Consider the following 23,595-nt stretch of genomic DNA (forward strand, 5'->3'; position numbering starts at 1 on the left):
AGTTCCTTTGCTGACAAAGCTTTGTGTCAGTGCAGGTAACAAGACATTTTGACAACAGTATAACACAAGGAACGTTTTCACTTGACTGTTTTTCTGTCTTGAAAGGGTCTGTTGTGGTTGACTAGACACGCTGTTACACAGTACTCAGCTTGTGTGTGCATTACTGAGCTGCAAACAGTTCAAAGGGTCAAAACTGTCCTTAACTCCCCATGTCATACTGTCTGAACCCAGATGTAAATTAGAGGAACAACATATGTGCGGGAGAGGGAGTACAGGGCTTTCAATAATTTCTTCATTGTGAAGATAAGCAAAATTTGTTGTCAAAAGTATTACTTTTGCATTTGGGTGGAAAATATAAATACATTTTGTCTATTATTCTTTGTCAGACAAATTGAAAGAATAGAATTATGTCCTGTTTTGTTTTGAAACTCTGTATGTATGTGTATGTGTAACCTACATCTCCATTTTCATTGCTTCCCCACATATTTCAATGGATTGTAGGTAAAGAGCCAAAAAAAAAAAAAAAGGCATAGATTATTTAACCGTTCCAGCATTTCACAGGGACACAGAACAGTTGAGATTGGAAGGGACCTCCGGAAGTCATCTGGTCCAGCCTCACTGCTCAATAGGGCCACCTTGTGCTGGCTGCCCAGGACCATGCCCAGAAAATATACAGGAGAGAAAATATATCTTAAAAGACATATGATAGATGATCAGATATATGAGAATTGTTCTTATTATCCTGACAGAAACATAACAAATGTGTTGAAATAGTTTACAAAAAACATGCAAGATAGCATAGTTTAATTTAAAGTGGGCTCTTCCATTTGGTTGACCAGTTACCGTTGCAAAGGAGTCAAGGGATGAACTCCCCTTTGCAATTAAACCTCTCTCTGGCATCCCCTCACAGTATTAACGTGTTAACCTGGAGCACATTTGATTTCCTACTCTTTTTCTGCCATCTGTGTGCATGGTGATTCCAACATGATATAAATATCAAAGTAGTTTCACAGGAGATGATCATAACAAGTGGTGCCCAACGAAGGGAAGTGAGGGCAGATGAATTAAAGCAGATCCCTTGGCACTTCAGGTTACTGTCTCAGAAAGGTCAAGGCTTTTACCAGATGTGTAGGAGAATTAGAGAGTCTAAGGAGATAGTCTGGCTTTATTTCACATTGACAATGCACTAGAGCAATCAAAGAAGACATGTCCCTGGATTTACCTTTTGCCCAGGTTTTTCCTTCTGAAGATCAGTGTGTTTGTAATTCTAGGCTAATTCTGCTCCAGACTAACAGAAGTTCATGACCTCTATCCCCTTCTTACCTTACTGTAACCGATACCCTTTTCATTCCCAGTGTGCTATTTGCTAGGAATGGCCAGATGTCTTTTAAATGACATCATGGGAACAAAACTCTTTCCTGGGTCTACGAGCTCCATAAGAAGTCATTACCTTCATTTCCCACTTGTACTTTTGAAGGGGCTTTTTTTAACCCTTTTTATAAATTTTTCCCAACTGTGCAAAATTTTCTTCAAGCAGCCACACCTGTCATCTGTGTGCAACTGACGTGATATGTAAAGAACGCTTCCAGGTGATTGGAATCTTTAGAGTTTGGATAGTTTAAACCATATTTCACAGCCTGGTTAATTGGTATTGTAAAGACAAGAGCAAGTTCTCCAACTGTAACCTCCCTATCTGCTCCCAGAGTGCTTCTTGCTGCCTCTTTTTAGGTGTTGCATGTATGACTGTGAGAGTGGTGAGTAAGAGATCTATAAATGGGTTCTAATGAGGAGTAAACATCATGTGGTCGTTCAGTTTGGAAGCTTGTTGAGTGGGAGGCATTTACTGAACCTTGGTGCACTTGCTATAATCACTGATCTTCTATGAAGTGCTGATATCTGTTTTCTCCTTTGTAAAGTTATTTCTTACAAAAGAGGATGCCTTAACAGAATCTTAGGGTTAAATATATAAGGCTGAAAACTGTTGAAATAAATAAAGAAAAAATGTATTTATTGCCCAGGTGATTTATGCCTTGTCTATTAGCACCAAATGTGGTCATTTTACTGCATTTATGAAAGGCAAAATATGGATTCATTTCATATTTCTTCTTTCAGCTAGCATGCTCTATAAGAACAGAAAACACTGACAGTTGGAATCATTGTTGCTTTTTTAAGAATAAATCTTTTATCGGCTTGCTGTTAACAAGTTGGGTATATTTTCAGAGAATAAAAGTGAGATGCAGCATTAAAAACTGTGATTTTGAAAAAGAAATAAAGTGAGATTTTGCAATTCATTTATTTATTTACATTTATTTTTGAAGTTGAATAGCACATAAATTAAATAATTTCTTACATAAATGTAGCCATTGCTTTTTCCTCTGGCTAGAAACCTCAGGCATCCAGTGTTTTTTGTTCCAGAAGGTAACACTGGCATCCTACCATCTGCAATCATAGCACTTCAGATTCTCACTCAAGGAATGGAAAAGGTCTTGAGGGCTGAAAAACCCTCTAATTCCATGATTCAAAAGTGCTTCTAAGCATGTACTTATATCCATCCTTAATCAGGACAACATTTAAGCAGTTGCTCTCAAGTATATTCTTTTCTGCTTTCTTTAAAATGGCTGAGGGTTGTTCGGTATAAGATGATTGGAGTGGCAAGGGAGGCTGGTAGGTAAGAACTGCAGCAGCTGAAAGAACCAGCAGAGAACATAACTGTGAAGATTATTAATGTACCATAAGCAACCTATTTTTGAGTTTACGGACTCCCATTGATCTCTGGAGGAGCTTGCACTCTAAAAATAACCTGCTTTTGGGAGCTGGGACAGAAGGAATTGGAGCCGGTCAGTGGGAGGTCTGAGTGGGTTGGAGCATCACAGGGAGATAATAGAGGGTCCAGTGACTGCAAAGGGAGTTCAGGTAGCAATTATAAGCAACCAGAGAGTATACCTGAGAGAAAGACAATATTATTACCAGGTGTTAAAATAGCACTGCTTGCAAGCAGCATGCTTTAGACAAAATTTGAGAACAGTGAGCTTGATTTTCCTCAGCCCCTGAGCACTGGGGCAGTGTTTATCATCATGGCAATTTGATTTCTTCTGCATTTGGATGGCAAGTAGCAGAGTTCTAGGGAGCTATAGGTATTTTGGGTTTTTTTTTTTTCTCCCTCTGCTAACTAACTAGTCCTGTAGGCACATGGCCTCCTGGAAGACCAAAAGTCCTTTCGCTAGAGCTGCTATGACTGAGTCGAGGCTGGAAGAACTGGACACACATCACACAGCAGATCTTTTGGGGAGTCCAGTGCCTCATTAGAGACCTGTGTCATGGGATGGGGGAAGAAGAGAGGTGCTTGCTCCACTGTCTGGGTTGTGATGCCAATTGGGACCTTTCAGCTCTGAGGTCATAAAGGTATTCAGTGATATTAATATTAATTTCACTGGGATTTGGGTGTGAAAAGTTTGGGAACTATGAGGAAACAAAGGAGGGACAAAGGAGTATTTGAAGAAAGGGAGTATGTAGCTAAAAGTAATCCCAGCAGCCAGATTACTTGGATTGTTAGCAACACGGTGAGACATTATATAACACCTTGTTGTTTTAGTTTGTAACCTCTCTGGCAGTTCCACAGCTAAGCAGGGGCAAGCAGGGGCCTTGTACCTGGCCCATGAATCTACTATGGCCCTTGTGAGTGGAGGATAGCTTCCCTTGGAACAAAGGCTCTTCCCAGACTTACAGACTGCCTGAGCCTTGAGAGAACCTCTGGAGACCATTCAGTCAAACTCCCTGCTCAGGACAGAGTCTTTACTCAGAGCCATGTCCAGTTGGATTTTGAATATCTCTAAGGATGCAGTCTCCACAACCTTTCTGGGCAACCTGTGCCAGTGTTTGACCACTCTGATGGTAAAAAAAGTTTTGTTTACTATTTAGATGAAATTCCCTGTATTTCACTTTGTGCCTGTTGTCTCCTGCCCTGTCACTGGGCATCAGTGAGCAAAGTCTGTATCTTCTTTTTACCCAAGGGCTTTGTACTCTTCTTTGCATTACTGAGATCCTTGGGGGCTTGATGTGCACAGCACAGGACAGTTGGCATTAGTAACTCAGGAAATAAGGAAAGGCTAAACTACTTGGAGAAGATAAGCATGGAGCTCCCATGCAGGGCAGATGCCTCATCCAGGAGGACGCCAGCAGAAAACACAGCCTTACCATCTAAGATGCTGAATCTTTTAGAAAGGTATAAAAAAAAAAATCATGTAATCCTAAAAACCAGAATGCGAAATTACAGCTGCCCATCATGACACAAACCTGCCCACAATGTATTTGGAGGCAGAAACTACCAGTGGCCTATTTCAGCAGAAGGGTCAGAAAACACTTGTGACACCAAGGACCCCACTATGCTCAGATGAGCCTGCTGTGCCCTGAACACTCTTCCTGCCGGTCCCAGGCTTGAGCACTTGACTTCAGTTATAGCCAACAATGTTTTATCCACACACCACTTGAAAACAGCCGCCCTGTTTTATTCAGGAACAGGCAACAGAACAGTTTGAAAGAGAAAAGAGAATAATCCTGAATGCTGAAACACTTGGAGGATGTGTGTAGGCAGGCGGTAATTACATAGGACAGGATTACATGTGCATGCATATCCCAGGGAGCCGTCAAACACAGCCTTAAAGTTGGATTTTGTTACCTAGGATTACCTGATTGGAAGGAAATTTCAGCTGAAACAGCAGAGTGCACTGCCTTACTGAATCTGGCTATGAGACAGCTACATTGTTTGATTGCTAATGCCCACAGAGCATGCTAGTAGCTCTACATGTGGTTTTATGACCTCTTCACTGTAGAAAATGACACCCCTTCACTTTTTTTCAGGACAAGTTAATTAACTTTTGACTTCTTTATTCAAAAGTTGACAACACATTCAAGCAGTCAGTGTAAGTAATGCAAGGTTTCTCTTAATAGTACCTCTCTTCTCCAAGGAAGTGTTTCTTCTGAAAACTAAGAAATCTCAGCCTTCTGAATGTCCCTCCAGTATTTGTTCAGATATTCACATATTCAGGAGCACAACAAAAACTCACTTTATGTAACACATCACGAGATACAGAATTTTGTCTTTTTTTTCTCTGTCCTGTGACTTTTTCTCTATTTTCTAAGCATATGTTAAAAGTTCATGAGTTCAATAAAATTTACCAAAAATAGAGATATACCTCCACCTCAAATACTTACATCTTAGCTGATTAAACATATATGCTGACCTTTTGAAAGTTAATTGCAAAACCTATTTTACTCAATATTGCACTGTCTGGAACCACCAATATCAACAGCAACCACTGGTATCTCTTAACTTCAAAGAGAACAGAAATAGGCCCTATGCTTGGCTTCAAATTAGCTGTGACTATGCAGGAAAGAGTCACTGTAGATAGGTCAAAGGAGATTGCTGATCATTCCCCAGACAGCAGCTAAGCACTCCCCCCACCCTGCCATCAACTTTGCTTTATATAAATAAATACATTAACTCTAGTGGGATTTATGCAAATGACACAGAAAATACTTTGCTACTATGTCTAGAATACTGTCGTCAGTGCAGTTCGGTCATGAGAATTAAAGTAGAAATAGGGGAGGAGTGGAGCTGTGACAAAAGTAGTTACAGGAACATATAAACTACCAAAAGAAGAGAGACTGAAAATCCCCAAGACTGTTCAGTTTGGACAGTAGACAAAGACTGAGGCTTACTTACCGATAAGGACTCTAATGGGTAGAAAGAGAAGGCAAGAGAAGAGGATAACCAAAGCAGTTAACCCCCCCCCAATATACATATATGCTTATCAGTGAAGAGAATTTACAGGTAAAATTTTGATTTTTATAAATTGATGCTTTAAAGGTCTAAGCTCTTAACAGAGCCATGAAGTTCCATCAGATTTGGAGAGTAGGTGGAAAAATCTATTGGATCACAAAGATTTGTATTTCCTGAGCTTGGTTGTAAACAAGTACAGTCAGCGAGAGCAAAATTGCAGGTGTGGGGAGTGTACTCCCCTTCACAACTTACAGGTGCTTTTCTGCGTGGTCTTAAAATACACGTGAGTGCTTGGATAATGATTAATTTCTGGTTTTGTGTTTGTCACACAGGTCTGACAAGTGAAATCGAATGGATTCCAAGGAATGGAGATAATTTGAAATTTTTTATATATTTGTATGAAGACTATGAACTTCCTAACTGTTCAGTATCACATAGGAAGCATCTTCTTTGTACATTTATATCAACACTTTCTTGTTGTCCATTTTGTTTAACATAGGAAAGTACTGCTGAAATAAAACAGACCACAGCAACTGGCAATGAATGTGTATATGTACAGGAATGATTTTGACCTGAGAACAGGGAATAGTGTAACTTGAAGTTGGAGCAAAAGTAGAATAAATACTTTCTAAAAATATAATACTATTTGTAATTAATTTGGTTTCTTTCTTTTTGAAAAATGTCAGTGTGAACGGAGTTTTAAAATTATTTGACAAAATGTAGAATGAATGAATCTCATTTCCTGTTGTGTACTCCTGGTTATAGAAGAGGAATCATGTATCATGTGTAATAAAGGAAATGAAAATATTAAAAGGGATGGTCTTTCTGGTGAGTTTAGCAAAATTCTTCTTTTGTTGTAGAGCCAAAGTGTTTCTTTTTCTTGAGAATCTAAAATGCACTGATGTTCTGATACTTACGCATCACCTTTGCTTTATACAATGAAAATACAAGATGGAGTTATCTGAGAGAAAACTTGTTTATTCAAATAAACAAGTCATCTAGCTTTGATGGAATATGCTCATGAATATAGGTTGAAGGATCATTATCTTGAAAAGCCCAAATACAAAGAGGACACTGGAATATGGATGCTGGGCAAAATTCATGTGTTATCACAGCAATTCTTACATAGAATAATTAATCCTTGACTCTTGTTTTATATGAACTGTAAACAAAAAAAGACTGTTCAATGCATATGCTATTTTTGAAAATAAGATCTTATTGTTAGAGAAATTTAATACACTGTGTCTCCTTGGTCTCTCATGTTATTTACTGCAAAGGGATATAAGGAGTTGTTTTTTAATAATATTCTTCTAATGTTGATTGAAACTATTCTACATGCTCTGAAACTCTCTGCCTGGCTCTTGTTTATTCAAATAAAATAAAGATAATCATTCTGGTTAGAAACCAGATTTCAAGGTGAATATTACTTATGGCATCAATTTAAATTTTTTTGCCTCATCAGTAACACAAAAGCAAACAGATAATATTTTTGAATTTTAAGTTTTCACATATTTTCAATCTTTTGTACAGGAAATTAGAGAGGAGCTCTACTCATTGCAGCTCAATTAAAAGGACATTCTTGTATTTTTTACTTTGAATACGCAATACCAACACTGGTTACTCTCCTACTTCATCATTATGTGCTCATGGTTGATTTCCCTTAGAGGAAATCACCTCCTTTCCTTGGAGGTGAACATCCCTGGAAGACAGGTTGAAATGGAAGCGTAAAGAGATGGAATTTATATACCAATAAGATTCATTCAATTATTTATTCAATTAATTTTTCAATCAAAAACTAACGTCTTCCCCCAACACTGCATTATCAGTCACTGATATTGAACTACATTGGTCCTGCCAGCATGGAAATGATAAAAAGGACAAAACACACAATCCCTTGATCCAAAAGCATGAGTCAAGGCCTCAGCTTTTATTATTCTTTAGTCACTTTAAAAATTATCATTTCAGAGAACAGCTGAAAGGTAAAGCCTCATTTTCCCCCTCCTTTCATAGATAGGAAACTTCATGGTGTAAATTCCAGGAGATGGGGAGAGCTGGGACCACATCCCAGTCATCACATCTGAATGTGTAAGTGAAAGAAAAAAAAACCATCCTTGATAGAGAAGTGTTGTTCTTTTGCCAGGTTTCAACTTCTTGTTCCCAAATGGAGAGGTACCACCAGGGGCCAGTGAAACATTTTAATAGTGGGGAGGGACCAGGCAGAGACAAAGAATATTTTTTCTGAACTTCATCTTCATTTTAAATGAAAATTCAAAATATAAAATAATTTTAGACTCTCTTGAAGCTGACAGCTAATGGGGAGTGGAGATCAGCAAGAACCCTGAGTTAGATATTAGGACTACAAGAAATCCTTAATAAAACAAGAAATTAGAAATTAAGTACTAGAAAAAAATAGAGGCTATGAGGGCTCTCTGTGTCTCAGCAAATTGTTTCCAACTGGTCTGAACCATCATGTGATAGTGATGTTATTTTTTATTTAAGCCTTATTAAAGGATCTGACTGTAGGGCATACGCAGACCAACGAAAGATGGCCCAAGCAACTCTGCATATTACTTCTGGCATGGGAAATTCTGTCCCCCAGATGTTAGATTTTGGTACACATTTAGGAAAGGATTGAGGTCTTACAATGAAGCATGAGCACAGAAACATATAACATCAGATTATGCTAAAATCATGTGTATTTCGTGTGGTTACATGGCAACTTTTATCAGTTTGAGCCAAACTCACTGACAAGTACATACTAACACCTCAATAATGAGATGATACATGACCACCCTCAGACAGTGGAGCCAGGTGAATGGTTGTATCAAAAGAAATAGTTATCACAACTGAACCAGAGAGAGAGAAACTCCCCTCCACCCCATAACCCCTAACCTGCTTAATGGGGAACCCATGAAATAAAGCTGGATTTCACCATCACCCCTGTGCTCTGGTCTCCATATGGTGCTGATGTGACAGTAAATCAAGGGGACAGTACTGTCCCTGTGTCACCAAGCACTGTGCATATAAGGTGTGTGCATATAGCACACACAGTTGTGGGTTCTTTTTGTCCTAATGCCAAAAAAGAGATTTCTTTAATCAAGAGAAAGGGATCAATTGTGTGGTGGCAACATGTTCTGTTAGAAAAACAGAAATAGTTGTCATGTGGTGCCCACAGCAAAGGGTTTAGTCTGATGAGATAGCAAGATCCCAAAACATTTGGGAAGAGACTTTTAATTATTTGCCAATGAACAAAAACACACTTTAATGATTTTTCTGATCATCCACACAGAAATAATTCAAACACATTTAGCTCAGATGTAAAGATAAAGGTATAATAAAAATTACTGGTACCTACAAATTTCTGTGAGTTTGAATGCATTTCCATTGGTTACTCTGGTTTAATCACTTCCAATTAAAAGATTATATTGCTTCTGCATTTCTAAGACAAATAGTGTCACCTTAAAACTCTGGAGGCTTGGATTTATGCATTAACTTGAATTATAGAACTAAACTGGCAATTCTGCCTTTTCTCTGGTGGTGTAAGCAAGAAATAAAAGCAAGTAGTAAAAAAAACCAAGCAAGTAAAAGTGAGGTCCTACTGTATTGCTTTACTTACTGTGTGAGTAAAACATCTGCAACTGTGTCCATGCATCTGAATACCCAAAATCAAAGTCTGGAGGCACAGTTCATTGAGTTCAATGACATCTCACCAGGACCGTGCTCAGTGCAATCACAAAGGTGATAAAGAAGGTCCTTTTATTTGTCTCTTGTTTCGTGCAGTCAATAAATTATTTATGAGAAGACATAATGAATATCTGGCCGTTTTTTATTATAAGAAATTGATGTTGAGAGAAGAGACTCACAGAAGGCTTTCCAAGGAAAAGAGTTGTATCTTTTCTTTAGCTTCAAGGGCAAAATATTGAAACAGTTTTCTTTTGCCCTTGTGACTAAGTTTCAGTTTCTCTAATGTGTGCATATTTAATTTGAGTTTTTGCAGATTAAATAATACACTTGGCAAAAAAAATCCTGATTTTGGTATATGAGCTGCCTAGTTCTACTGGTGCATGAATAACTAGAAAGAAAACTCCCTCTAAATCCAGCTCTTCAGTCCTCAAAAAGTACTGCAGTCCCAAGATAAAATGTTTTCTAGAGACAAATAACTAAGGGTTGGATATAAGATTAGTTGAACCTGGCAAAATTCACTTTTCCTGTGTCTTTGGAAGCAGTCTGAAGCCACTAATAAAATAAGCACACCTATTCATATATTGTGCTTCCCACTATGTTACTTTGCAGTAATCTATGAGGTGAATGTTTTCAAAGACATCCTACAGAAGACTGGTGACTAACTGCAAGTGCAATAGCGAAGTGAGAGTGTTCTGGCCCTGATACCAACTGTGGGTTTCATAAGCACTGGAGGATGGTAAATCTTGTCTGGTAACTAATTAAATTTGATTCTGTCTGGATGTCATGCGGTGAAAAGTGATCTAACCTTTTGCTGTATTTTTAGTGAAACTGGAATTAGATTTGTCTTTCTTACAGATGCTGCATCCATAGTAAATGTTTTTTACAGGTACTGCAATAGTTTCTATTGAGAGTAATCTTAATCTAATACAGTGGTTCTTCATCTTCATTTAACACTTTCCTAGCTGATCATTTGCAGGGTTATAATGGGTCATAACAGATCTCTCTTCTAAAAGGAAACTGATAATCCAAGCCCTGATGCGAGCAGGCTGGTGAAAGGTACATGATGGACTGAACCATGACAGACAAATGCTTAGAGAAGGCCAAAGACTCAAGGACAAACCTTAAGGCCCTTTGTATCCTCATTGTTACTGAACTTAGGAAAACCATCTTGCTCCTTGCTCCCCACCAGCAGTCCTGGTGTGTGCTGAAGTGCTGATTTGGAGATGCTGGATGCGTGATGGAGGAAGCGGTGGAGTTTGAATAAATAGGACTCTACTTCACAGTGTTGCTGGTTGCTGTCACAGTTGCTGACAAGTCTGGCCCTGGTCTGGTGGTTGTACCCGGAATTAGGAGGGTCAGGAGAATATCCAGATTTGTGCTTTCCTACAGAAACTAGGAAAGGATCACAAATCCTTAAATGTCTTGTTGCACAGACAGGTAGCAAATGCACTCACACAAAAAAGCAAATAAAACCCCCTGTCCTGTGAAACACATAGTGTCCTCCTCCTCCCTCTTTCCATGACAGCCATGTGTCACTGGAGCTGGGGTATGGCTTACCAGCCATCTGGCTTTCACAATGTTCTTAGCACTTTTTGCATACTTCCTGCATGCACATCCATGTGCTCATCCTCTGTTTTTATTGCCGAAGGTTAGTGAGGATAAATGAAGGCCTCCAATGCCATTTTCTATGGCCAGTTTAGGTCTCTCAGATAATCTCCTATGAGGTCACCCACCTCTTCTAAATGTCATGAGCACATGTGATCTGAAAGCCTTCACAGTCTGTCCTCATGCCTGAATGGCATCCCAGTGACTCAGGCCCTATCACCTCTAAATGAGGCCACCTCTTAATTCTCTGCTTTGACTGTTTCTCCAATAAAATGCTACTGACCAAAATAAGAGCAATCAAGTAGGGCAGTGCAATGGGTAAGAGCTTTGCAGAGATTGGGGAAATAACACTGGATGGCACCACATAGTTGAGAAAATTCATTCGGCATCAAATTCATATAGTCCTAATACAAATAGGACATCTGGGCTCTTCCCTAGCTCTTGGGTGAAGAGGAACATCCTCTGCCTATGCCACATGTCCAGCAAGGCAGCTGAAATCAGCCACGTTCCTGACCAAAACCCAGTGGCCAAGTCATCTGCAGATGCAGATGAAGCTGTGCTGTTTTGCACCATGTATAAAGCTCATGGACCACCAACCTCCACCCGGAAAAGAGCCCCAGCAGATCATGACCTCTAGAGGAGCTTGATTCAGAAAGACATCAGGTGGGACCACAGCCTCTCAAACCTCATCCTGCTGGGGTAGTGTCAGGCCAGGCAGGCAGGGGGAGAGGACGGGGTGTCTCTCCTTCCCTCCCCTTACCTCCATCAGGGCCCAAGCTCTGACAGCCTGGTGTCTCCTGTGATTGTCCCCATCCAGCCCGCTTAGTCAAGGCTTCCTGCCCTGCTGTCCTTCAGGGAGCTCCTCACATCTATGGGGAAAAAGCCCAGGATTTCTAGTCCTTCCCCACAAATCTGAGACTGTCCCATCCCTCTGAGGACTTCTTTATTGTGACTGTGTTTTCTGCTGTGAAATAATTCTGTCCTGCTTGAGCAGCAAGTGAACCAGCACATTGAGGAGGTGACTTTGCATTGCAGAATGGCATGGTTATTCCAGGAAATGCAGATGTATATCAATGTGGAGGAGGCATTATTCCCCCAGAATTTGGCTCACTGTGTCCCAGCAGTCACACTGGTGTTGCATCATCTGGCAAGCCTTTACCAAGGGCGGCTTCCAACTCCTCAAGGGGGTCTCCCTCCTGCACCTCTATTGGCTTGGTATGGGACAGGATGAATCAGACAGAAGAATATGACTGCTGTTAGAGTCTCGTTTATTGATTTTTTTTGCTTACTCATATTTTACATACCTTGCTCCATCTCTTCAAGGAAAAACAACCAAAGGAAAGTGACATTCAAAAATGCAGATTACTAATATTCAGAACGAGAACTATTTCTTCTCTACTAATTTAATCTCAGATAGAAAGCTACCAATTTTATTTATCTTTATGTCTGGAGAGGAGAAAAAAAAAAGAAAAAAACAACTCTGACATCGGCAATGATAGAGTTAATTTCCATACTACTCCAGTCAGTTGTAAAAAAATGCATTCTTTATGGATTGATCTCAGCAGAAGTGCTCAAGTCATGACATCCCTGGGACGGCAGCTTTTTAAACACCAGTGATGCTGGGCAATAACCTTCCAAAGGCTCTTCCTGTGAAGAGAGGCAGTGCTTTAAGACAGGCACATTGCATGCCCTTAGTCCTGTACATTTTCATATTACTGACATACTTAGTAAATTTTGCAATCAGAGTAATTATGGCTGCTCCAAAGCATCACACACTACCATGCATCCCAAGCTTTTTCCTGTTTAAGGCTTTCGTTTTTCAGCAAAGCACCTCCATTTAGAAAATCACTTGTGTGAATCACCAAGCCCTGAGGACTTTGTTCAGAAGACTTTGTGATTGAATACTTATTAGGAGCAGAAGATCCTTGAGTACAGCCCTCAGAGAGATTCAAAACACCATCTAATTCATCTTCTTGCCTCTAAGCCTAATTCCAGGCAGATTTGTAAGGAATATACTCTTTACAGCACACTTTAAAGATGATGTCATAAGTGATGGCAACCTCATAATCTCCCTAGGCAACCTATCCTAGCCTTTTGTTATCTTTACTGTCAGAAACTCTTTCTCAATTTAAAGTTGTTATTATTGGCCTTCATAAATGTAGCATATATCTCTGATATTACACTTTATGCCTGTTCAGGAAACGTACGACACTCACTAGAGCAATCACATGAGAAAATTAGGCCAACTCCATCAGTTTCCATCCCAGAGGTGAGAAAGCAAACCCTATATTTCCCAGGACATGACTGACCTACATGAAAGGGGCTCTGAGTGGGGACCTTGGTCTGTTGTGATTTTTCTAGGTCAGATGACAAAAATAATGAGTCTTGAAATAAAGTGAGCTGGTTCTTGCTGAACCCAAGCAAGAGCTAAAGGATCCCAGTCAGAAGAACTAGTAGTTCCCAGTCATGTGAAGCTTCACCTTCTCCACTGGAGAACAGACCAAAATCAAAACAAGGGAAAAAAAGAAGAAGATAAATGACTAAAAGTTTAAAAGCCAAACCCAAAACCACTGCACCAGGCAGAAAGTGTAGCTCAGCACACATTTTACTGTCTTCACAATCTCATCTTCAAACAGATGAGTATGCGGGTGATTGGTGTAACTAGAAATTATGTCATTCAAATGAAAAGAGGATGAAAATAATCAAGGCACAAAATTGGATTATAGCTTCCCCAACAATTCTCCTGATTTGCATTTTCAGTCATGATGAAGTGAAAGGTAGGTATAAGAAATCATGACAAAGCATTTATTGTCTGATTAGTCTTAGGAAACTGAGACTAGTAGCTGAGTTGAAGCTTTTCTGTAGCTACAGGTTACTACGTGTAGTTGTGTGGGGGATGTTGAAGGACTAAAGCAGTTTTGGAAAACCTGAACCTTTTTTATTCTTAGTACAAACTTTTACCACTAATAACAATTACAAGAAAATCCTCTTCTCTTAACTCCATCTATACCTTTTAAATAAGAAAGTGATTAGCATCCAACACATCAAACCCTTCCAAAAGGATAAGCAGAATGAAGGCATCTATTTTCATCACTGAACACATAAGCTTTTAAAAATAACATGCTGAAATGGGCCAAGTGGAGAAGGACTTTACCCCTCCATCCTTACACATAAGTCAGATAGTGATACCTGCTTTTATGGCACTGTAGGCTTGCACAGGAAGCCAAGGTTAAATAGTTTAAAGTTGAATAGCTTGGCTCCCCTTGCAGATGGCACTTGTAACCTTTGGAAAACTGTGCAAATCAGAAGCTGGTAAATATTTGTTTCTAAGAGAAACCCAAACAATTAGAGTAAAAAGATTTATTTACTGCAGTGATTGACAGCAGTGGCCTCATGGGACTGCAGTTTCCAGCACTTTCTGAGTGCTTCTAAAGTGCCCATTGTGCACAGCACTGTCCTGAGCCATGTCGGACAGTTTGGTGTCATCTTGATAACAGAACCACTGCATTTTAGTAAGCAGGAAGGACGTTCTCGTGAGGAGCAACGGCCATTAGGATTGTTTAGCTGCCTGAAGGGACCCTGCCCTCTAACTGTGCTTTTTGACTTTGGAAACACCCTGAACACTTTTGCTCCTGATGTCTTAGCTATGCCTATTTATTCTCTTGTCTGTCTTTGTAGATGAGAATTTCAATATATGGAAAAACACGAATGGCCTACAGGAACTTAAGTTCTCTGCAGTACTTCTTTTCTGGAGGTTGTGGCATATGTTGCAATTTCAGAAACTCAAGACTTGCATATTTTCTCCATTAATTCTTTTCTGAAAATATGAGAAAGGTTGGGAGAATGCCCTATCTGCCTAGCTGAAAAAAAAAAAGACCAAACTCTACCTTTTTATCATTTAATTAAACATTTCCAGAAGGTGAGGCAGTTGGAAATAATCACACTTCTGAAGTAACCCAAGTGAAATCAGCAGTAGTGACAGTGTGGGCAGCCACGTAGCACTGCTGTCTTAAGACTCTGCTCCTTAAAGCACCAGTGAAAGCTGTAGAATGGGAGCATCCTAGCAGAGATTTTTGCTGCCCTTCCCCATCCTTGCTCAGCAGGGCCTGCTCATCCCATAGAGACCACTGATGTAATATATACACATCAAGAGTTAGCACATTAAAAATAATGTGCTGCATATAGAAACTCACCAGTCTCTCCTCTATAGCAGATAAGGGGCTCAGTTGTAAAGGGTCTGATCTTTAAAATGACCTTTATTACAACAGGAACATTGGGAGCTGAATATACCCTGCTTTTAGATGAGGAAGATGTTATATAAGGCTGAAAAATTAAGGTAAAACAGCTCCCCAAGCTTCTCTATGCTAAGGAAGTTCCATTTCTGTTTCTTCCAGAGTTAGTGGCAAAATTCCTATTGGCTTCAAAGGAATCAAAACCAGCCGCTATTTCCATATAACTCTGTAAACTTTGAACTGAAAAATACTCATTAGATCACAAAGCTCATTTGAAGAAAATTGCAAAATATACCTTCCTGCAGAAGATCTGTCAGACTTCTAACAGCTATTTTATATTGTCAAGGGCAAATAAACCTGCTTGGGGAAAAACAGACAGGTTATTTATATGGTGATTGCTTTCATTTTCTTTTTATAATTTCAACTTACAGCATCTTATCCATAGTCAGGAGTAGTACAAATAACAGGGTGTGCAGTTTGTTTGCACAGACTGCTTTTTATTTTACACATAAGCTAGTGTGGCTTGTGTGTAAAATATGGCTACTTCAACGTACCTCCTGAACTGGAGTATTTTCCAACCCCAGAAATGACGCTAGGGTGCTGATGTCGGGAAGTATGTGAGAATTTACTTAAAACAATCTATCTTTTTAAAAGCTTTGGCTTAGCTGCTGTAATGAAAGTGCTATACTAGCAGTGCATAGTGTCTCCCTGTGTAGTGATGGGCTGGAAGTGTACCTTGGGTCTAGTTTTGAAACTAATATTTTGACTTTTTTTTTTTTTAACCAGGGCCATAGGCATATTCATATGTTATTGTGAGCTAAAGGTGTAGGCAGAGTGATTATCTGCAGCTCTACAAATATAAACCTACTTACATTTTAAAAGTAAGTTTTCTCTGTTCAGAGTTGTCATTTTCACAGTGCAAATTAAGTAAATTTCTTTGTGTTAACTTGCTTGTTGGATCATATTTCAGCAGGGTGAAAGGTGGGAAGCAATGGTTGCACACTCTCAAGATTGTCAACTTTGGCCTAAACTAGTGTATTGCTGTCTTTGCATGACCTCAAAAAATATTAATAATGTCATTACTTGTAATTTTAAAGAATTTGAAGCATAAATCATTATTTTTAATCTCCTACCCCTTTCAATGGTAGGATATCGAATTTACACCATTGTAACCACGCCTCTCATTTAACTTCAGCTCTCGTTAGCATCCTTCTCTTTGACATGACCACCGTTGTGATCAGAGGAGGTTCCTTGGTATCAGCACTGCTTCCTTGAGTGGAGGAGGAGGATGCAACTGTACTAGTTTTGTGTTTGTGAAGACTCAGGATTTTCTGGAAGAAGCGTGGCATCCTGCTGAGGCATACTCTCCACCTTCACCCCCATAGCCACTGTCTCTTTACTGCATTAGCAGTTTTGCCAGTCCTCCTGAGCGGGCATTTCTGGCTGACCTGCATTACTCAGGAGGGTGTGTTCTTGCCCCAGCTGCATTGCTTGGCACCTCAGCAAGGCTGGAGTGGTGCATCCAAGGGCTGCTGACTTCTAATGTGAGACAAGTCCCATGGTTCTGCTGAGACCTAGTGCCCTTGAGGGATGGGCCACCTGTAAGATCAATGGATAAGTAAGTCTTGCAGTATTGGGAAGGTGTTTTGGTCTTAGACGTTTCACACTTCATGTTACCTCCCAAAGGGTTTCACATGTTTCAAGTCTGTCTTGTCCTCTTTGCTTGCTTTTCTCTTCACCTGTCTACAATTTAATTTCTTTGGTGTGACAGAAGAGCTGACATAGAGCAATGACTTCTCCACTTAAGGCAAAATCCAAAGGGCCCCTGAAAACTCTGCTATGGTAGCAGGAAAATGATGCTGCACTGTCATGCCAGGTGCACACTGCCAGGGCTCAGGGCATAATCACTTCCTTCAAGACTCACCTATGTCAATCCTTATCTTAGACAGATGAGACCAAAATAAACTTGCTGAATACAGAAGTCAGTATCTCTACATCTTTCAAGCTGTTTGGTGCATGACTTTTTCTGGGCAGGCAGACTTTTGCACTTCTGTGAAAAAATAAATATTTGTATTATTGCTGGCATAAGAACTCTAAAAGGGAATAAAAATGAGTACATTAGCTCTTGGAGAGTGCCCTGGGGATAAGAGGTTTGACTCTCTGCTATCCACTGCTTATATACATACCCAGTTTGCATCCAGATCACCAGGGAAAGAGGGGAGATGGCTGAAGCCAGGGTCTGCTAAGACTGGCCTGAAGAAGAAAACCTGGCATATATAGTCCAGTTCCTGTAACTACCCTAGAAATTTCTTTCAGGAGTGGAATTTAAAGACTATATCTGGTGTGCAGGGAGATGTCTCTCTTCCTATTTGGTGAGCAAGGCCACGAGTACCTTCTGCCATATGGTCTGGTTCTGAGATCAGCCTGACAAATGATTGGTGAGGCTTGCTAGTCAAGCATCATTCAGTAATTCATGAAGATTAGAACAGTAAATAAAACACATCCCATCTATACCTTTGACGCTCTCCAGCATGGCTTTATTCAGTCAGAAGTCATAAAGAAAAATGCCCTCTACAAACCTGGTGCTTTGTTATCCATCCTTTATCCTTCAAGCACATGCCAACTCATCCCAGCTGCACTTCACTCAGTGCTAGGCCCTGGGTGCTCTCCCACTCTCAAACCTGAGAGCCTGTGAGCAAATGAAGAAGGGTCAGCAGGTGCAGATGGAATCCTTTCAGTCCCAAGGATAAGCCTGAGAGTTACAGATCACTGCAGGACCGAGTCCAAGTCACTAGGTAACATGCTGCTGCTGCTAACAATGATGACAATGACGATGACATAGTGTACAGACTCTAGGAACACTTTTAGTGATCAGCTGAGTGCAGACATCAGGCTGTCATCCTCTCAAAGAGTAACAGTGCTAACAGCAGCTAATTACACTGTAACCTTTACTTTGCTAACCAACAGTCTATGTCTTAGAGAGCATTTGCTTGAATGTGAATTACGGAATCGAAGAGGATGGTAGAGCTGAATCCTAACCAGCTTACGTGTAAAGCACCTCGATTTCAGAGAGATCTCATCAGTCTGCAGCTATATCATGTCCCAACAGAGAAAAATTTGTGTTTTCTCCTCTGTGGTCCCAGAGCACCTGTTGTTCCTTACCTCTCTATCCCCATAAAAGCGAATCCTCATTCTAGTTACAAGGAAATGCATTAAAAGACCATCGAACCATGGGGACCCAGTCCCCATTTCCTTATAATTTTCTTAGACCTGAGGTGTGTATCCCAGTTATACTGGTTTTGTACTGGAAGCACGCATCACCACAGAAAACATGTCAGAGTGGACTAAGTTACCTGCAGTGGGGATGTAGCTGGGAGCTGCTGTGGGTGGGTGTATCCAACTGCAGACAGAAGTGAAAGCCCAGCCCTCCTGCCATTAGTGGTCATACAGCCTGAAGCTGCAGCTGTTGCCACTACATGTACTTAAGCAAATAAAGTTTGGAAATTCAGTTTAACCAGCCCCAAAGTCTTTGGGAGGTAGGAGTGTTGCATGGGGGTCAGAAGTCTTGCTTTTGTAGCAGGGGGCTTCCACGCATGCAGAAGTGACCCATGAGCAGAGCCACTTCAGTTAGGGCTGCACGTGTCTTTTCTGAGCAAAGGCAGCAGCCACAGGTGGCTGTGGGTGTCCCTCAGCTGGATGCAGAGTGAAGGCACTACTGGGTAGGGGCTGCAGGTCCCTCTCTGCCCACCAGCAGCGCAGGCAGTGCTGGCTGCCCAGCAGGGGAAAGCCAGGGCTCAATGTAGAGCATCTCTGGTGCCACCTGGCCATCACAGGAGCAGGTGAACCCCAAGCAGCCTTCCATCCTCAGCTGTGAAGTGCTGTGAAGGCCATTAGTACATCTGCTCTGAAACGGGCTCATTAAAATACACATTCTCCTTCATTATCCTGCAGCTGCAGTGTCTGACTCATCCCACTGCCGTTGCTCTGAAACAGAAATTCAAGTTAAAAACTTTTCCAACTCATTTTTTGTTCACCAGGGAAGCTCATGTCTAATCCATTGAGAGGGCAATGGAAGCTGTAACATCTGTCTTCATGGGAGGCAAATGAAAGGAAACCTGAAAAAAAGGAAGAGGAAGCAAATGAGGCACTGGCTGATTGGAAGTCTGTTATTTCATGTTGCACAGTTTGACACAGGATGCTTTCTCGCACAGGTGTAGTTAGTGCTAGAATAACCCAACTGGGACATGGCCACCCCCAACCCAGGTGTGCCAATCGTATTTCCTCCTTTATTCCTCTTTTCCACTGCCATGCAGCCATGGTTTAGCAGATGTGGTCTTGCAGCAGGCTTTGGCTGGGATCCCTGCTCTGACTCCTGCTCGCGCTAAACCTCTCTTCTACCCAGTGGCAGATGGAGGCTTGCACTCAGACAAAGCTCTTGTTGCCAGCAGTGTCCCCAGACACAGACTCCTCTGAGGTGGCACGTGGATGGATACAGTGTGCTGAGGGTTTGCAGACTTGTCTGGTAGGTTGGTGGGTTCACTGCCTCATGCTGATTTCCTGCTCCCTCAGCTCACAGGGACAGAGTGTCCTGGTGGGCACCACTCAGACAGTGCTTAAAGCCACATGCATCTCCAGCCTCTCCCTGCCAAAACGGAAACCCCACCACCTCATCCAAGCTGCTAACTTGCTTTTGCTTTTATAAACAGACATGATCTCACCAGATATTGCGTTTAGCTGCAAGAAAATTCCTGCCTCTTACTGTTTTGTTCTTGAGGACTGCTTTCCTCAGCTAAACATCCTTTGCTTTAAATAGATGGGCTGACCCAAATACTATTGTGAATGATTATTCAAGGATGAAGAACAGACTCTAGTCCAAAGATTTTTCCAAGACAATTTAAATCAATACGGTCTTTCTGATTGGTAGTTTCTAGAAAACCTGTATGCTACATCATCCCTATTACATTCATCATTTTTCTCACTTTTGCTATATTTGTTCATGCGGTACATTATGGAGCACCCTAAGCATTTATTCTCTTGTCCTCCAGACTCAACTAATTTCTTTTGGAACAAAATGTAGCTTAGAAATCATCCGCTGTGGATTTCTGTAATGAATATTTTACAGTAAGCCACTTATTACTAATGAGTCTAATTTTACTTGCACAACTCCTTTTATAATTTTACTCTTAAAAAAAATAGTTGGGAAATTTACAATAGTAGCTGAATTGTTTATTAACTGATGGCCTACTTGCAATATTAAACTGAACACATCATTGCAATTTGGGCCATTTTTCAGCTTTGTATAAGAAAAAATAACTGCAAACATGGAAGCCAACATTTTCCACAGCACACCTCTGAATATTTTTTTTATTGCAGACCGCCTAGTGTAGTGGAACAATGACTTGAACAGAAAATATACTGAAAGCCTGAAGTCTAAAGCTAAAGTCTAAATGATACACATGATTAAAAATATATTATCTATTCCCAACAAATCAACATCATTGAAACACTAATATTTTCCTAATTTTAAGTACCATCTAATGAGTCAAACATTAGTTCTGATCTTCCAAATTGCAGCCGAGGAGAATAAGAACACAGTTTGACTGCATCCCACCTCGTGCTAGATCTCTTGCTGAGATCCATAAGTTAGCTGTTTAGTCACTGTCTGCTCTCTTATTAATGGACATTAAATATTCCTCCAAAGGTGCTGAAGAGCTCAGCTGCTGCCTGAAGATAATTTGTCTGTTGACAAAGGAGGGTCTTGGCTGAGCAGGCTCCCTAGTTAGACAAGGCTAACTGCCTAAAAATGGAGCAGGGAGAAAACTCATTTTGATAATGATAATCTTTTTTTTTGTCACTCTAGAGCAGGGGACTGGAAAGGATGTGACTTTATTTCAATTATAAGCCAAAGAAAAAAAAAATCTCCAGACAAATAAACAACTTTATAAGGATCATTATTCTCATTGCTTCTATTAGCCTGCTTCCCATGAAGATGAAGCAGGTCTGAGAGGGAATAGCACAACAAATCTGCATACAATTATAGGACCTGCTTATCCGGCATTGGTATTAAATCAGTTCGGTGAAATCAGCACCAGCAACTGACCTGTATAAATGGCAGCCCATGTATGGAATTCATTTGGAAAGCAAGGTTTGGTTAACACAGGTTTGGTTAACACAGCATCACTCTGTGGACAGGAAGGGACGTTCAGATTGAGCATTGTTTGGCCTCACTGAAGTGACAGAGCTTGCCGTTGGAGCTGTACTGACACCTCACAAGTGCCAGCAAAGTCAGTGTAAGGTTGATCAATGCCTGGCCTGGCCTTTCTGAGGGAGAGGAAAAGGTACATCGCCTGGGAGTGCATCACTTGGTGGGGGAATTAATACTGGCTGCTGCTGGTAATACCCTCAGTTGGCCAAGCCATACTTCTGACCTCTTTCTGGTACACCTGGATCTAGGGGAAGCAGGATTTAAATACGTGTACTCAGTCCCAGCTACTATGCAATACCAGCATACATGCTCTAGCACCTCTGGTGAGCTGTTGGACATGGCTCAAGAGCAGAAGACCAGCCTGGTTTCTGTGCATCAGATGGGTGTCCTGTGGCAAGGGTCTCTCCCTTTGGTGGGTCCCCAGCCAACTGCTCAGACAGTGGGTCACCTCTGCTGCTTTGTGGGTTGGGGCACTACATCTGCTTGGGAGGTCACACAGTGAGGGAGGCCAAGGGCCTGACCTGGGCCACAGAGACCTCTCTGCTGTTCTATTTTTGGATTTTCCTCATTCCTCTTTGTGCATCACTTCCTGGTTGTGTCACCTCCCAGCCTCCCACCTCAGAGCAGTCGTGGTAGCACAAGTGTAGGGCTGATAGAAGATAAAGTCTGTTGGTGAGGAGGAGGTGATGCCAGGAGATGCATAAGCCAGAGCTACTGCCGAAACACTCCTCAAACTCAGACCTGTGCTGCGGGTGCAGCCCCTGTGCTCCCCTGCCTCACCTCCAGGCTCCCAGGGAAACTTCGATGGCACAGCAGCTGCCTGCTGTTTGAAAACAGCAGAGGTTTATCCGCACCTCATGTTATTGAAATCTGGTACCTTATGGGGTTAAAATGGGGAAAGCATTATCTCTAGGAATGGGAGCATTTAAGGCCTGGTCTCTCATCAGAGGACATATAACTGCTCAGGGGTGACAGAGGTACCTGGTCTCTGGTCTCTACCTCCCAAACAGGAAAGCATTAAACATAAGCTTGTTTGCACAGCTTTGCTAACATCTGAAATATCTTAGCATCATCCCAACTTGGACATAGGCAAAAACACTGGGAAAAAGAAACAAGCATCCCTTTTCTCCTTCATCACTACTGCCCATACATGTCATTTTGCTAGCAAAGGGGAAGATCTTTTAACAAAATCCCCATTTGTGGTCTATAATGTCATTATAGAAAGTGGATTCAAGCAGGAAATCAATTTTCAGAACTATACAGCAATGAAGAACAATGTTTTTGCAGTCTTTCCTGACAAACAGAGCAGATCATGTGTAAGTATCAGTCTGCTTAGCAAGACAGTCCAAGCTCACTAGAACAGTCATACAGCATGCATGATCCACATTAGGGTCCAGTCATCTCCGAAACACCCCTTGATTACAGGGGTAAGCCAAAATTTCATGACACCACATAAAGAAATATAAGCAAATACAGTAAAAAGGCTTTACCTTGGGCTTGAGCAAACGGTGGTATTTTTCAGTCCTGTGGGATCTTCTTTTGCCCCCAGGTCTGCTGGCTTACGATGCAGAGAACTTATCTGGCATTTATCAACCCTGGCAAGGTTTGCAAGTCCTGAGGGTGTTTGATTTGGAAAGAAAGGTGTCAGGAGGAGATTCCTGAACATCTGCACCCAGAGTTATGCAGAAGAAAAAAAGAAAAAATAAAAGCAAGCTTTAAGAGGTCAGAATGTGTAGTCTGCCCAGAGCTGCTATTCCTGGTAGAAATTAGACCCTGAAGTACCCAGGTGAAAATCAGGGATAATCCCTGTGTAAGTGTTTCTAATTGGGACAAACTGAAAGTGAGAAAGCTGAGTGAGACAGCTCCAGCCCATCCCTGGGGGTTCCGGGTTTGTTCCCAGCTGTTAACTGAGAGCACAATTATGCAAAGCCTCCTCTATAAACAGATTTTGGTTTATTATGGCTGAACTGGGGCAATCTATTTTTGTCACCACTTTGTGCGAATGTGTTACCCTTGTGATTTCCAGCCAGGTCATTCCAAGTCAGCTGCCTTGGCTGTGGCTGTCAGTGGAAGCTCCTCTGTCCGCCCGC

The 23,595-nt window shown here is 41.1% G+C and overlaps 1 protein-coding gene and 2 long non-coding RNA genes across 5 annotated transcripts in view; 1 reads left to right on the forward strand and 2 right to left on the reverse strand.

Annotated features, from left to right (window-relative positions):
- Positions 1–7,183, forward strand: part of SMPX (small muscle protein X-linked) — a 41,161-nt gene extending 33,978 nt beyond the window's left edge. For both annotated transcript variants that reach the window (XM_027637499.1, XM_027637505.1), the window contains exon 5: positions 6,112–7,183. The gene's annotated coding sequence lies outside the window, so the exon portion shown is untranslated. The remainder of the gene's footprint in view (positions 1–6,111) is intronic.
- Positions 7,184–7,340: 157 nt separating this feature from the next.
- Positions 7,341–13,133, reverse strand: LOC113944434. The gene is made up of 3 exons (XR_003526679.1): positions 12,918–13,133; positions 11,829–11,937; positions 7,341–7,478 (listed from the first exon to the last, which is right to left on the reverse strand). It is a non-coding gene; the product is annotated as an uncharacterized LOC113944434 (long non-coding RNA).
- Positions 13,134–17,304: 4,171 nt separating this feature from the next.
- On the reverse strand, positions 17,305–23,423 carry LOC113944425. 2 transcript variants are annotated; one of them, XR_003526677.1, is made up of 4 exons: positions 22,996–23,423; positions 17,880–19,415; positions 17,487–17,553; positions 17,305–17,350 (listed from the first exon to the last, which is right to left on the reverse strand). It is a non-coding gene; the product is annotated as an uncharacterized LOC113944425 (long non-coding RNA). The 2 variants fall into 2 exon arrangements; XR_003526675.1 differs by lacking the exons at positions 17,305–17,350; positions 17,487–17,553 and having other exon boundaries at positions 17,814–19,415.
- Between the last annotated feature and the right edge of the window lie 172 nt (positions 23,424–23,595).

Source organism: Corapipo altera, unplaced genomic scaffold (genome assembly GCF_003945725.1).
Source record: "Corapipo altera isolate COAL_440 unplaced genomic scaffold, ASM394572v1 0, whole genome shotgun sequence".
Taxonomy (NCBI): domain Eukaryota; kingdom Metazoa; phylum Chordata; class Aves; order Passeriformes; family Pipridae; genus Corapipo; species Corapipo altera.